A 15,718-nucleotide genomic window follows, 5' to 3' on the forward strand; every position below is an offset into this window, starting at 1 on the left:
AGGCACCAAGTAGTTGGGACAGGAAAACACCAACTTTCTAAAGGTGGTATTATCATAATCATGACTGAAAATTAAATAGAGATTTAAATTACAATTATTTAGACACCAAACGTGAAATCTTCACCTACCCCCAATTAAAAGTTATCACTTATTAAATGTAATAAGGTAACCCAATGTTATCCCATGGGAGAGGTAGGCCTTGCAGAAGTGTAAAATTAATTTGAGATTTCACTACCAGGACATGTTAAACTTAAAAGTACATGTCACACTTTTTAAACACACTGCACCCTACCCTATGTGTATTAAAAATGAAGAAATGCCCTGGCATATGGTTTATTTTGAGAGTTTAAAACAGTTTTAAACTGCTCGCACAAGGCTGCAATGGCAGGCCTAAGACGTTTAACAAAGCTACTTAAGTGGGTGGCACAATCAGAGCAGCAGACCCACTTGTAGCATTTCAATTGCAGGCCCAGGATAAATGTAGTACCACTTTACTAGGGACTTGCAAGTAAATTAAATGTGTCAGTGGGATGTAAGCCAATTTTACCATGTTTTAGGGTGTAAGCATGCAGACTTTAGCGCTGGTTAGCGGTGGTAAAGTGCACTTTTTGGGGGAAGACCACCAGAAGGATGACTGGTCTAACAGTGGAGAACTTTGTAAAATGATACATTTAAATTGAGAGCCAAGTAAGTAGCCAGAGAAGCGATGGGTTAGAAGAACTATGAAGTGAGAGAAAGCTAAATCAAAAGTGAAATGTGATCTTGGTTTCTTCTTCTGGACATCAACACAAAACTGCCAGTGCCTCTAGGAGTGAGGCAGGTCATTTTAACTCAATGCTGAGTTTGGTCAGCTGGAGGGAATGATGAGTTGGACCTGCAACTGATTGTCAACATAAAAAGTTCCAGGCATTTGGAAGACTTAAGCAGTAGGTATTAGTCCTGAAGAAGTGTCGCCTGTGACATGATACCCTCGTCCGGTACATTACCTTAGCTTGTATCCTTGTATCCTTGCACAAATTGGTGCCTCAGTAGATTAAAGCATCCACTTGTGGAGTCAATTTTTGACCTCATGGTCACAGGTTCAGATACTGGCAGGTCCATTCAGCCTTTTATCCTTCCAAGGTCGATGTTTACCATTGAGTTGGATAACAATAAACATCTGCTAATCAGCATTAAGATGTCCTTTGTAAAATAATGTGAAACAATGGATGGATTCATGATGCGACTTTGAATTAGCAAAGAGATCACTTTTTATGTCATCCAGTACAAAATGAACAAGATATTCAAATGTCCTTGCCAACTTGTATTTACTGGAAACGCCGAGTGTTAGATTTTTCATCCTTGGTGTGGACTCCCTTAACTTTTTGCCTCTATTCCCCAGGTTGTTGATGTGTGCTGGACTCTGATTTTGCTGTTTTTGTTACTTTGGGCACTTTACCACTGCTAACCAGTGCTAAAGTGCAAGTGCTCCTTTACAAAATGTGTATGTAATTGGCTTATCCAAGATTGGCATATTTGATTTACTAGTAAGTCCCTAGTAAAGTGCCCTGGAGGTGCCAGGGCATGGAAGTCAAATGCTACTAGTGGGCCTGCAGCACTGGTTGTGCCACCCACATGAGTAGCTCTGTAATCATGTCTCAGACTTGCCACTTCAGTGTCTGTGTGTGCAGTTTTAACTGTAAATTCGACTTGGCAAGTGTACCCACTTGCCAGGCCTAAACCTTCCCTTTTCTTACATGTAAGACACCCCTAAGGTAGGCCCTAGGTAGCCCCAAGGGCAGGGTGCAGTGTATGGTTAAGGTGGGACATATAGTAATGTGTTTTATATGTCCTGACAGTGAAATATTGCTAAATTCGTTTTTCACTGTTGCAAGGCCTGTCCCTCTCATAGGTTAACATGGGGGCTATCTTTAAATCTGATTAAAGTGTAGATTATCTTTGGGAGTGGATGGACATGTGGAGTTTGGGGGTCTCTGAGCTCACAATTTAAAAATAAATCTTTTAGTAAAGTTGATTTTAAGATTGTGTGTTTGACAATGCCACTTTTAGAAAGTGGGCATTTTCTTGCTTATACCATTTCTGTGACTCTGCCTGTTTGTGGATTCCCTGTCTGGGTCAGTTTGCCAGTTGGGCTGGTAGCACCTCACACTAGACAGTGACATAAAGGGAGCTGGGGTGTAGCCTGCATATCCTGATGAGCCATCTGTGCTAGGAGGGAGGGGAGGAGTGGTCACTTACACCTGAAAGGGCTGTGCCTGTCCTCACACAATGCAGTCTCCAACCCCCTGGTGAGTGTCTGGGGCCTGGCCTGGGCAAGGCAGGATTTCACATTCAAAAGAGACTTTCCTTTGAAGTAGGCCTACTTCAAAGGAGAAATTGGGTGTAAGAAGGTCTCCCAAAACCACAGGCGTTAGAAACACTTCTGGAAACAAGAGGCACCCCTGCCTGGAGAAGAGCTGAATAGCTGAGGAAGAAGTGCTGCCCTGCCTGTGACTGTGCTTTGTGGAGCTATCCTGCAGTTGCTGCTTCTGCCAGAGTAAGAGGGCAAAGACTGGACTTTGTGTGCCTTCCATCTTGAGAAGAAATCTCCAAAGGCTTGATCTAGAGCTTGCCTCCTGTTGTTTGAAGTCTCAGGGACAGCAAAGACTTCTCTCTGCCAGTACCTGGAGTCTCTGGAGAGACTCCTACTCTGCCCTGTGGTGCCCATCCAGTTCCTGGGACCCTGAAAGGAGATGCTGGCAGCTTAAAGACAAGGAAATCCATGCACAGAGCGCTGTGCGGGGAAAAGATCGACATGACTCTGATCTGTGGCTGAAGAGGCTCCGCAGCTGAGAATCGACGCTCGCAGGAAACACGACCGAAGAATCGATGCACGGAGCAGGAGAAACTACGTACAGCATCGCTGATGGAGGCTGGGGGATCAGAACCCGCGCTGTGGAGTTTTCAGATCATCGTGCGGCTGGATTTCCGACTCAAGTACTGCTGGGCGTGGAAAAACAATGTAAGGCCTTCCCGGACCTGAGAGTGCTGACCGGATCGACGCACTGCTCTCCTGCGGAGAGAAGAAACGATGCGCCCGACCCAGCGAAAGGAGAAACTATGCAAGGTCCCGCTCGTGAGTGGAATCAACGCATCACAAGCCCTTTTTGACGTGCACTCGCCGGTGCGGGGTTATTTTTGACACACTCAAAGTACTTTTTTTCACGCTGACAGCGTTGGTGTGTGTTTGAAACTACTTAAAGACTCTTTTTGATTTTTAATTTATAACTTGACTTGTGTATTGTGGATTTTTGTTGTTGTGGTCTTGTTTTGTTTAGATAAATACTTCCTATTTTTCTAAACCTGTGTTGTGTCATTTTGTAGTGTTTTCATTGAAGTTACTGTGTGTGTTGGTAAAAATACTTTACACCTAGCACTCTGAAGTTAAGCCTACTGCTCTGCCAAGCTACCAAGGGGGTAAGCAGGGGTTAGCTGAGGGTGATTCTCTTTTACCCTGACTAGAGGGAGGGTCCTTGCTTGAACAGGGGTTATCAACCAAAGACCCCATTTCTAACACCGAGTAAATTACAAATGAGCTTTACAAGCAGGAATGATTGTTTGATAAATTGCACGCACTTGCCATGTTTTCATTTTCGAGATAACTTAATGAATATAACATTATCATAAAATATAATAGACAACTAATTTGGTGCTACTCTAGCTATATACAAATGCGTTTACATTTTATAATTTTGTGTGCAAGTTTTTAATCATGGCTTTGTGACCCGAGGTCCAACATCAGCGTGATTTTTATGGACCTCTGTGAAAATGTACGAGGTTGTTGTTGGCTTTGTCAGTTTTGAGGTGAATCTCTCAACTATTGCAAAATATTATGTGTTTTTCGTGTACAGAGAAATAATTGTTTGTCAGTGTACAAGTCTGCAAGAAGACCCTTTGGGCTTCACCTTTAATCTAGAACAGTGACATGCAAACGGGAAGTGTGTGCCTAAAGTGAACCTTGACGTTTTGATTGTTTTGCTCATAATTGCATATTGTGCCCAAACAAAAATAGAAAAGGTGTAGCAAAGATACACAATTGGACAATACCTTGGATTCAACTCTAAAAAACACATTTACATACATGAGCAATGTGAAGATAGTCGTCAAAATATTATTTTGGTGCTGAAGTGCTCCCCTTCCATTGGATAAAAACCCTGTTTTCTTTATAGCTTGGCACCACCTACTGGTTGTGAATTAAGGATCCTGCCTTACCACTCCTTACAGAGGCACCAGCTCTTTCTAACACATTCACTTTCCAATCTTAGTAGAGCCTAGTAAGGGATTTAGCCAAAACGCAGGGAAACCTATAATGACGACCAAGTGCCTTCAAATGTTACCCTTATCCCGGGTATTGGTGATCTTTCCATGCCAGGGTGCCTGTGGATTGAAGGAAAACCTTCCTTCACAAAACAATCCTTTAAGGCATTTTCCTCTTTCTACTTGTTCTGCAAAGTGCAGCACACGTAGAAAGAGGAAATAAGGACACATAAATAAAAAAGTTCCTCATTACGCCTGTGGTGGGAAGGTGTACCATTTTGACGCAATCTGGGGTTTGTAGATCTTAGTAAATCTGGGATGGTGTAAGAGTCCATGGGTGCATGCATGGGGGAATGCCTTCCCAGTGCAGTGCCATGCAAGGTGGCTTTGCATGGCTTAGTAAATTCCACTAAAGGGCTTGAGTTGTCCTTGTGTGATGCAGGGGAAACGCAAGCCTATTATTCATGTAATTCTGGGCGCACAGCTGTATCCCCACTGCAGAGAGTGGCGAGCAACAATTCACACATCTATGCTAACTTGTCATGGAGGAAGGCTGATCAGCACTAGACTTGTGCAAATTTCGTGCAATTCCCCGTCTCCAAATTTCACAAAAATCTAGGAAATTTACCTGAAATTATGCAGATGTGGTTTTAAAGACTTGGCTCCAGCAAGACAATATCTGCTCAGACTGGTCTCTCGCGGGCGTAAATCACTTGAAATGCTAAGTTACTGTGGGGAAGAACAGGAATGCCGCTTTTTAATTTGCAAATTGTACTTTGGAGACACCTAACACAGGGAAAAATACCCTCATTCATATGCGTTTATTCTAAGTTTCCTCAACATTTCACCTCCTATTAGCATGAGCTGCTGCTCGGAATTTTAATTGAAGCTTGGTGTGTCTGCCGCGTGCGTTTCTTTCAGATCCGAAAATGGGGGAATCAAAACACGCTCTGTATGTCTTTGCAAAAATGATATGTGGAAAAAAGCAGCGTGCCACTGGGTATCGGGCTGCTTGAAAGAACCGCCTCGCGAACAATTATTTTCGAAATGACACTACAGTGCGCGGGGAGCGCTCTTTCATTTGTTATGCTGTCACCAGACCTGACACTCGAGCTGGTGAATTGCATGTGCTTGAGGAAATGGCTTCTATTATCCCACGCCGGCTCCCCAGCTCATCCCAGGACCAAAATAGACATGCTCTCGGTTTAACTATCGGGTTAGTCTTTTGAATGTAGTCATGTCACAGCTCTTCATCTCTGGCGTTTGCAGTGTGTGTTTTATCTTCCATTTGAAATCATGGTGGGTTTTCCTTCAAAGTGTGCTCAGCCCTTACCTGGCAGATTGCTTGAAAGCAGCTTGCCTTGATCATTTTTCCCGAGTGTTCCTGCAGTCATATGACAGGGAAGTCAAAAGGTATCTGAACGGGTTTTCTTACCCTGTTGGCCGGGCTTCAGAGCTAAACTGAGAAAAAAAAGTAAGTTTTTAGGATCACTGTAGAGCAGATGGGATCTACACCCAAATCTGTCAGCAGTGGAACCTCCGCCTGGTGGTACCTAATTTACCAAACTCTTCCATCCTCTTCAAGTCTTGGTCTGGTGGTTCAGCGGTCTAAAGCATCCACTCCAAGAATTTGTGGGTGCTCTCGAGGTCACTGGTTCAAATCACCACAAGCCTACTCAGCCTTTCATCTTTCAGTGGGTGATAAAATGAAAACCGTTGAGTTGGGAACAATAAAAATAGTTATGCAGGAGATGCTCCAAGGGGTGAACGTCTTAAAAAAATATGTTATATAGCTTTTTCTTACGTTGGCTGCATGGTATTGAAACCTATTTGAAGGCTAACTACTGTTATTTAGCTCTATGTAAATACAGGGGAATGATCAGTCCGTATATACATACTTAGGCTGTTCATGGTCTACTTAATACCCCACCCCTTTGAACTGACTCCATGGATTGGCTGTGTGTGGGAGCAGGGGAGTCATGGGGTATATCCATAAGGCGGTCTTTCTTATCCTTCTCCTCTTCCCCCTCTCTCTCCACCATACTTTAAAAAATCTGGAGTTTTGCCACCAAGCCCAACATCCGAAGTAGCCCATCCAAAATGAAAGATGGCTGGCATTCTGCTACCCTCTTGAACATCCAATGAACCTGCTTACATTTCCTCAAGCACCTTCACCTTATATGTATAATATATACGTAATACCCTACCTGCTGCGGATCTGGTCAGACCGCAGCATCCTGGGAATGTGGTGACTGGTGATGCCAAAGCATCACCTGAATTGACCTATCTCCATTGGATCCTGTGAGACATGAGGAAGGTCGGAGGGATGGTGGACCGTAATCTGCCATTCCACTACCATCTTCATTTCACTGAAACCCTGAGGGAGGCGACAAAACGGCGTCTCCTTAAGCCCATGCTTCCTAACTCATTTTTGTTCACTGTTCTGATGGAAGGGCAATGAAAATCAAATCTTATTGTGTCACCACTCCTACGTCAGAGAACAATAAAAAATGTGGGTTCTGTATGGAGTACAGCTAGAAATAGGTTCCAGAGGAAGGCATTCACAATTGAGCCGACTACAAACAATATTTTCCAAAAATGCCAAAGGCAATACAAGTGAACTAAAAGGCAGGTGATGAGAATGACATTTGCTTGCCCGATGAATAAATGGATAAGACAGAAAGTTACCAGCAGTAAAACTTTGTATGTCTGGCTTCCATAGTAAGCCATTACTATACTAAATTATCAAAAAGGATCAGGTTTCAAATCTCGGTTATTCACTATTCCAGTGTCAGAGCACTGAAAAAACAAGTTTTTTCCCATTGCTTTGATCTTAGGGCAGTAAAGTGTTGTGTCCCAAAGCAAGTGCTCATTTTAATAGAGGTTTGCCACTTGATTTGGTTCTCTGGAGATTGAGGGTGGTGATCCTGTGCGACCAATCACCATCTCTTCTATCAGCCATGGTTCTCTGCAGACCTGCACTGACTGCATATCACACTGATGAGCGTCTTACAGAATGCTACATTGAGTGTGGTGTCCGCTATTTGCTCTTAATGTGAGGGCAGACATTCAGGCTTTGGACAGGAAGGAGGAGGAAATGCTCAGAGGGTGGTGTGGGATGGAGGCAAAATTCCAGGGACTTGTCTTGTAAAAGGGAAAGTAAGACAAAATACATTTCCTAGGATAATGATAAGTGGATGTCAGGTATTTCTTTTTGGGCTGGGGGCTAGTGAGCTGAGGGTGGATATGAAGGGCCGAAGGGCACCTGGCACTTTTTTGGGATTGGTGGACGATTGTGTGGAAGATATTGTCAAGGGTAAATGGCGAAGCTGATGGGCGCTAGTTATTTTTCTGACTGGCTTGTAAAGGGGAGGGCTTTGTTGATAGAAGGCTTGTTTGACATAGGTTAGGTCTTGTTGTCCATGTTTTCATCATTGCTCCTCTACCCGAGCACTGTCGATCTGAGCAGGGATAGAGGATTTGGAGGACTCTGCAAAACATAAAAATATGGATGAGTAGTTGTTAGTAATGCAGATTCTTCAACCCAGTTACACCTGTCTATAATTCACTATTTTCTGATCTTAATACACTCCTTCATTGTCCACCGTAATCAGGATGCCAAAACATACCTAGCTTATTTTACACAATGGTTTAAATGTGAACTTTATTGAAAGCAGCCTGTAATCATCTTTAATGAGCATGCTAAAAATAAACTTGACTGGCAGAGCGTCTGCCAGCTAATCAAGTGTGTTGTGGCAGGTGATTACACTTCAGAGAGAGGAAGGGCTGGAATGCTTGGGGTTGGGGTTTTGCTTGACTACCTTATTGCACAGTGTAGTTAATACCCTTGAAAACACATATTGTTAGAGGGACAGTACACAGCATTTGAACACTACACTATCAGTTTCTATCTAAATAATTAGTAGCAATAACTTGCCTGCTTTAGATTTAATCATGGGTAGTAACTGTGGAGTGATGATGTGTCGGTAAGACCAATCATGATCCATAATACATTTCTGGGCCATATATATTAATTTGGTAATTTTGCTACTCATATATTATTTTTAATAAAGGATAGAGAACTATAGCTAAAACAAAAAAATAACTTCAGGTTGTGATATTTTTCAACTTTTTATGCACTTTCGTAATTCCCTTTCTATTATATGAGAAACCTTGGTCTCTAGCAGGTCTGGGCTGGTGGCTCGCCGTCCTGTCAGGGTGCTGAGGTCAGGACATGGGAGTCCCGGTGGAAAGCCATCGCCGTATTTAGAGATATCGCCTGTCTGGCAGGGATGTCTGTGCTGTGAAGGGTGGCAATACAACAATGATGGTTCCCTTAACAGCAGTGAAGTTTGCCAGGCAGGTGCCATATTTAGAGCATGGTGTTCTCTGGAACGGAACATGAATGATGGTCATTGTGATGATGAATTCACCAGCAATAGGGGTGGAAGACAATGACTGTGACCCAGTGGTCCTGTGGTAGATGGGCCACTAAATCAAATGCTACAGGCGACAGTGCCAGTGAAGGCTCTGCCCACGATAACTCAAGGGTTTCCCTGACTCGAAGCACAGTGACAAAACTGCAGGTTTGGCGGGGTGGGAAGATTGTGGGAAGATTGACCGATTACGGTGTTCCTCCCTCCACTACACCTTAATTGAGGCCCATTTTCCTTCTTTGAAGGATACATTACTTTTAATCAGGTGTATGTTGGCTTATTGGTTAGAATGGAAGGAAATAAGCCACCGTACATACTACAGGCTCAATTCACAAAGGTATTTGAGTACTTAATTGCACAAATAGCAGCAATTTTGAGTGCAAATTGAATGTTGTTCACATAAAGTGGACCTGCATTCTTAAATAGATTCACTGAAACAAACAAGTAAACCAGTCTGGTGAACATTTATGCCTGAGTAAATCTGGAAGGATTAGGTTACAAGCATTCCAGGGTGGCAGCTCTTTAAAATGTTGGTGAAAAGCCACATGCAGGTCTAAAGAAAGCTCTTGCAGCTGGTTTCCTCACCCTGAAAATGTTAAACGATTAATTCCTTTTAAGGGCCAGAGCAAAGTCAGTTTTCAGGATCGAAAAGGGGATGGGCACGGATGTATGATGGAACCACGCATGCGCCAACCACGCATGCCTGAACAACGCAGTCAGAACAACGACTGTGTTGTTTCCATGAATGCCTCTACAACGATTTTTCATTGTAAAAGCATGCCTAGTAAAAGCATGTGTGGAAAAGGCATACGTTGTTCTAGCATGCCACCCCCACACCCGCCCTAAAAACACAACTACCCCGACCCCCAACCCGCTCTAAACATAAAATTACTGACCCCCTCCACGCACCCCCTAAAAACTACATACCTCTCCACGCAACCTGAGCCGAAAAACCTACCCGACCCCCCACCGTCCCTAAAAACAACTGACCCCACCCCAAAAATAAAACTACTCCGCCCCTAAAAACAAAATTACCCCAACCCCAGCCTCCACCCTAAAAATAAAACTACCCCGACCCCCCACCCGCCCTAAAAATAAAACTATCCAACCCACCACCCGCACGAAAAATAAAACTGCCTCGATCCCCCACCCGCCTCTAAAAACGACCCCTATACCTCCTACCCACCCTGAGCCCTAAAACCTACCTCAAAACCCCACCCATCCTAAAAACAACCGACACCCACCCCAAAAATAAAACTACCCAACCCCTAAAAACAAAATTACCCCGCCCCTAAATACCCACCCTAGATACAAAATTACCTTGAACCCCCACCCCTAAAAACAAAATTACCCCGATCCCCCACCCGCCCCAAATACCATAGTACCCCGACCCCCCCACCCCTGCCCCTTAAAGAAAAAAAAAAAAGAACTCAACCACTGCCCACCCCTAAAAACTACCCCAACCCCCTCCCAGCCCCACTTACCTGACAGCGTCCTACACCGCCCCCCACCGTAAATACAAAATTAGCCTGACCCCCATCCCGCCCCTTAAAACCCGACCCTCCCCTAAATACAAAATTAGCTCGACCTCTGGCCCTAAAACCCACCCCCCATCAGCCATAAATACAAAATTACCACAACCCCTGCGACAAAAAACCCACCCCACCGCACTCCTAAATACAAAATTACCCCAACCCTCCACCCCCACCCCTAAAAACCCACCCCACCACCCACCCTAAATATAAAATTACCCCAACCCCCACCCGCCCCAAAAACAAAACTACCCCCGGCCCCACTTACCTGACCGCGTCCTCTCACGATGCTGACTCCCTTTTTCTCTGCCTTAACCACGGATGTGCGTTTTTCAGACACATGGGTGGTTAAGGCAAAGAAAAAGGGAGTCGTTGTTAACGCAAGTGTGTTTCCGCTTGTGTTAAAAATGATTTTGTGGTTCCGGAGTCGTTGGTCAGGATGTTTACTGATGGGCGCTACCAAAATGCTGGGGTGGAAGAGAAGGAAACGTATTTTCCTATTCATAAATGTACACTTGCTCCATAAAGGATTCTGCATGTGCATAATTTTGGTAAGATACAACAGTCACAGCTTCACAAAAGTAGTCTGGAACTCTTTGTAAATTTCAAGAAACAGAGAAATTTTCTATAAACATTTGGAACATTATATGTGAATCAACTAAAAATCTTTCACGGGCACCAACTGAAAGTTTAGAGAAGGGGATATAAAACTGAGCAGGCTCTAAATTCACTCTTTTTATTTGTAAGCGTTTTTTTCAAAACCTTGTGAGGTATGCCTGCAGATATTAACAACAATTTTGTAAAACTATTAGGAATTGTAACCATTATATGGTGGTGCTTTTGGTATTTTAAAAGCAAAGCTCCTGAGGTGTCCTATTGGGTCTGATTTCCTCGGCTTTTGTTAAATTGTGCTAGTTCTGTCTGTGAGAGGGACATTGTGTTGGTGAATGGTTTTATGTTAACAGTCACATTCTTTGCATTTTTTACCTATTGTCCATTTCTGTTGAATTTGAATAAAAGTGATTGAGCAGCTGTGGAGCTTTGTAGGACGGGTTCATCGTGCCAGCAGGGCCCCTCGCATATTACCGCAACACTTTTGAAACACTTCACGTGATTGGCTCAAACTAGGGCATTTAATACTCATACTCAAAGATTTTGATTTACAAAAAGATCCCTAAAACGTTTCCACATAATATTTGGGCGGTAACGACAAATTGAACTTTGGTGTGGTTGCTTTGAAAATCCTTTCTTTTTCTCGTAGAGAGAGCTGACCTTCTAAAATATAAATTTTTATATGCGCATATTGATTTTCATAACGCTGCCTCGTGGATTATCTATAGGTGGATATTGTAAATTTAAGCCGTATACGAAGAAGACACATAAATGGAAATTTAGGCCATAGCCTCCCATGTTATAATTTCGAAGATATTCTGTCAACATTTGTCAAAGCAGAACAGGAAGCGTATGTAAACTCGATTAAACAAAAGTTACCGAAAATAGCTGGCGATTTATGGAAAATATTGTTACCGAGCCCAGGTATGCGCAGGGGTGTAGATCGGTCAGTAAGACAGAGATGTGAGACCTTCAGACTTCCCAACAATTTGTTATTGATAGTTTAATTAAAATGTCTCGTAAAATAACCAACATTTTTTAAGAACGTCAAAAAAGAGAGGAGAGTGTGTGTGGATGGGTAGGTGTGTGTGTATGTAAGCAAAACCCATAGGTAAAATCAGACAGACTCCTCAGCATACCAGACTGAAAGCACCTGTTCCCAACTATTTACCACATAACACTTTTATTAGTGGCCCAAACACCCCCTGTAGCTACGTCCAGTGCCTACTTTGTAAATACAAACTTGCTGGTGCCCAAAGCCCTCCTTTTAAACACGCGGCTGCTGCAATTAAATGTGTGAACACGGAATACTGAGGCGGGGGGATCCTGAAGCCATCTCGGGCCTCTTCAATCCATCTACAGCCACCCTTGCCCCTTCAGCTCACTCTTGCAGCTTTCTGCTTTCTCCCTTTGTGACGCTTTTTCGTTTTTCCCTTCCTCCGTCTTTCCCACATCTGTCTTTTGCTCGCAACAAATGCTTGAGGCAGAAGAATAAGCCCTGGCCCTAAAAAATAAGTGCCGGTGCTCAGCACCCGAAACAGCAAGCACAAATTAAACACTGGCCATGTCCCTGGGTATTAAAAAGAAAGAAGTTTAAAACAAGAAGTACAACCGAGTTGCTATGCCTAAGGAGCCTCAAATAGAAAATATTTTTAGTGTTTTTTTTTTAAACCAATGGAAAATTGTGAACTTCAAATAGAAAAAAATAGTCGCATTGGAGTTTTTTTGATTTCAGCCTCAACTTGAGCTGCATAGTAAAGCAGGTGAGTACTGACCGAATGACTGACGCGCTTCTACACGTTTGTGCCCATCTGTTGTATGTTGTCATATCATGCAGATTGGGTTAAAATAAGCCTTACTGCGTGCATGGGCCAGTTTCATAAAGCTGGTGGCACACACTAGTCACAAATATCTGCGTTTATGATTGGATATTAAACGTTGTTGTTTGCAAAACACGGACTGCCATTCGTAAACGTAATTACCCATACGTAGAATTAGAGCAGTATGGTGATAGCTGGTGATAGTCAACAACCTTGAAGGCTTGAGGGTAGGCACAAGACCTTTTTTAGGAAGATTTTCACAGTTAAAAAATAGTGAGAGGTTTGATTGTATAGCTACGGAAAGGTGTAAATTAATTTTCATGGATGGAACAGGAGTAGAGTAGATGGGACAGAAGAGCTCCGGGGGAGCAGATGGCAGGAAAGAAAAGGTGAAGGCAGGTGGTGATATTAAGAAGTGTGAAATAGCTCCAATTAAATAAATCTGAAACAAGAAGCCTGTTACTGAAATTAATGAAGTTAGTGGAGGAACTGGAGAGGTAGGTGTAGTTGCCAGAGTTGAGAAACTACAGTGTGGGGCCCAGAGGAGATCATGTATCGGGCATCCAACGTCCAATAGGAACATGTGTCTACTGTCAGATAAGTCAGCAGGTAGGAATCAATGGCTGACATCTGTGCGGGATCTGTAGGAAACTGGAAGGAGTGTTGATAGGCCTGACTCTTGCTTTTGTTCTTCTGTAGCGGATTGTATAAGTAAGAAATCACAGGGTTATTCAAAATGTGTTTAAAACCTAGTCATTAGCCATGCATACTTGACTAGGACCAGCATACTTCACCGACCCTAGACACCTACGCTCAGCCTCACTCGCACCCCCTGTAAGCGCAAAAATAGAAGAGGTGGCTTACCACTCTCCTACATCACACCTAAAACATGGAACAACCTTCCTCTTAACATCAGGGCCTTCTCTTTGCTTCTTGAAGACCGCAAGAGGCTGAAGACCTGGCTCCTCAGCTAAACCCCAGCAGATGACCTACACACCTCCCCCAGTGCCTGGATGCCCTTCGGGTCATAGGTTGCGCAGTACGATCCAAATAACATAACATAGTATAAAATTGAACATAACACAGCTTAACATAACAGATGGATGCAAAGGCTATTCTGTATTATCAATATTATAATTGTTATTATTGATGTTATTATTATTGCTATTAATATTATTTGATTTTAACACAAAATAATAATTAAAATAATAATGCTAGTATCACTCCTACTTCTACTGCCAGTACTGCTACTACTAATAATAATAGCATCAACAGCCACAGTGTGAACACTATAATCTAGATGTTATGTTAGCTTTTGCCTTTGCTTTCATACTTTCCATGATTTATGTTGCTCTATATAGCTTTCACTCTCCTAAAATATAGTGTGGACAACAATCAATCCTGACTGACGTGAGAGTTGAAATGTGTTTTGGCAGCCCACTTTCCTTCTACCTTATTTACTGCCGGCCATTGCCTAGTAGATCCAATTTTTACAACTGTGGTAGATGACCTCTTGTGTCTGTGTTTTCCTGCAAACCATGAATTTCATCTCTGGTTCAAGCAAAGTCATTATTTGTAGAAGTAATTCCCCTCACCCCATGACCTATGTAAAGATGGCGTTTGATACCATTGGCAATTGGCTGACCATTACCAGCTGCTGCTTGCCTTGTCTGCTGCTTCTTCACCTGGCTTGAGGTTGTTCATGCCTCGTGTTGTAAAGATATAATAAATATACAGTGCATTGCGTCTTTTGCGCCTCTGTGGCTTCCTTTAATTTCTTTCCCCAACCAGTTTTATACAGGAATCACTCTGTAAGTCAACATTAAATACTGAGTAAAGTACTCTCTGGGATATAAGTATACTGCAAGCCACCAAAGAGTTCCATGGCCATATAAAGGAAAAGCCGATATTTGGTCATGGAGTTCCGAGGTGACCTGCATTATAGTTTGTGTGTACGTCAGAGGGTGCTTTAATCCTTGTAATACATAGTCTTAGCTTTACACTTCCCCAAAACTGCTTACATCCTTGTTGTTTTGATTTTTCAAATTGGTATGGTTGCAGAGTTAAAGAATAGTACAGGGATCAGTAGTGCGAAAATAAACTCCAAAAAGCAGCTCATGATTTGTTGCAAAACGATGTTAGAATCAGTTTAATGGAAGTCAGATTTAAAAAATGATGTAGGTCAGAATGTGTTGAAATATGTAAAGATAATGGCCCTCATGTTAACCTCGGCGGTCTTTCTTAAAGACCGCCGAGGTTACTCCGGCCCGAAGACCGCCAGTGGTGGCAGTCTTCCGCCAACCGTATCATGACTGCTGGCAGCCCTCCGCCCTTTTTTTGGACGGAGAGTCGCCAGCAGCCATACTGCTCTAAACAGTTACTGCCACATTGTGCGTCTGGCAAACCTACTCAGATGGCCATGACTTTGTCTTTCAGATAACCTCTAGCCTTTTGCCTACATTTGGGCATAGCACTAAACTCTTTCTTACCCTGTCTGATGCTCCATGCCCAATGAGTAAAGCTGTTAGTCTTCCTCTTCAAAGACACCAGCATCACACATGGAATGCAGCAAGATGTGACCTTTTTGCTGATCCTGAACATCAATTACATGTGCCACCTGGCTAATTTAATTAACAAATATGGGCTGCACATGAACGATGATGGCAACAAGATTCACTCTGTAATGCAGACATGTGCATATGGTAATCAGGAGATCACAAATTACCTAAAGCATATCCATATTCGGATTAAGCAATGCTGTTACCTACATTTTATCATGTTTGAATTTCATAATTTATATTCTGCATCCTGATACCCCATGAACAAATGACAGATGTGTCATCAAACATATGTGCATAATGACCTTAACAGCTTGGACTTTCACCATTTTGTGGCTCACCCAACCAGCAGAGTAAGTCATATATTGAATATCTGATCCAATATGGAAATTGAAAATTGCCTAATGCTGCCCTGATTTGACAATGTCCTCATACATTTATTCATTGAAGAAGGCTTCTGAAAC

The sequence above is a fragment of the Pleurodeles waltl genome, chromosome 4_2 (genome assembly GCF_031143425.1).
Source record: "Pleurodeles waltl isolate 20211129_DDA chromosome 4_2, aPleWal1.hap1.20221129, whole genome shotgun sequence".
Lineage (NCBI taxonomy): Eukaryota > Metazoa > Chordata > Amphibia > Caudata > Salamandridae > Pleurodeles > Pleurodeles waltl.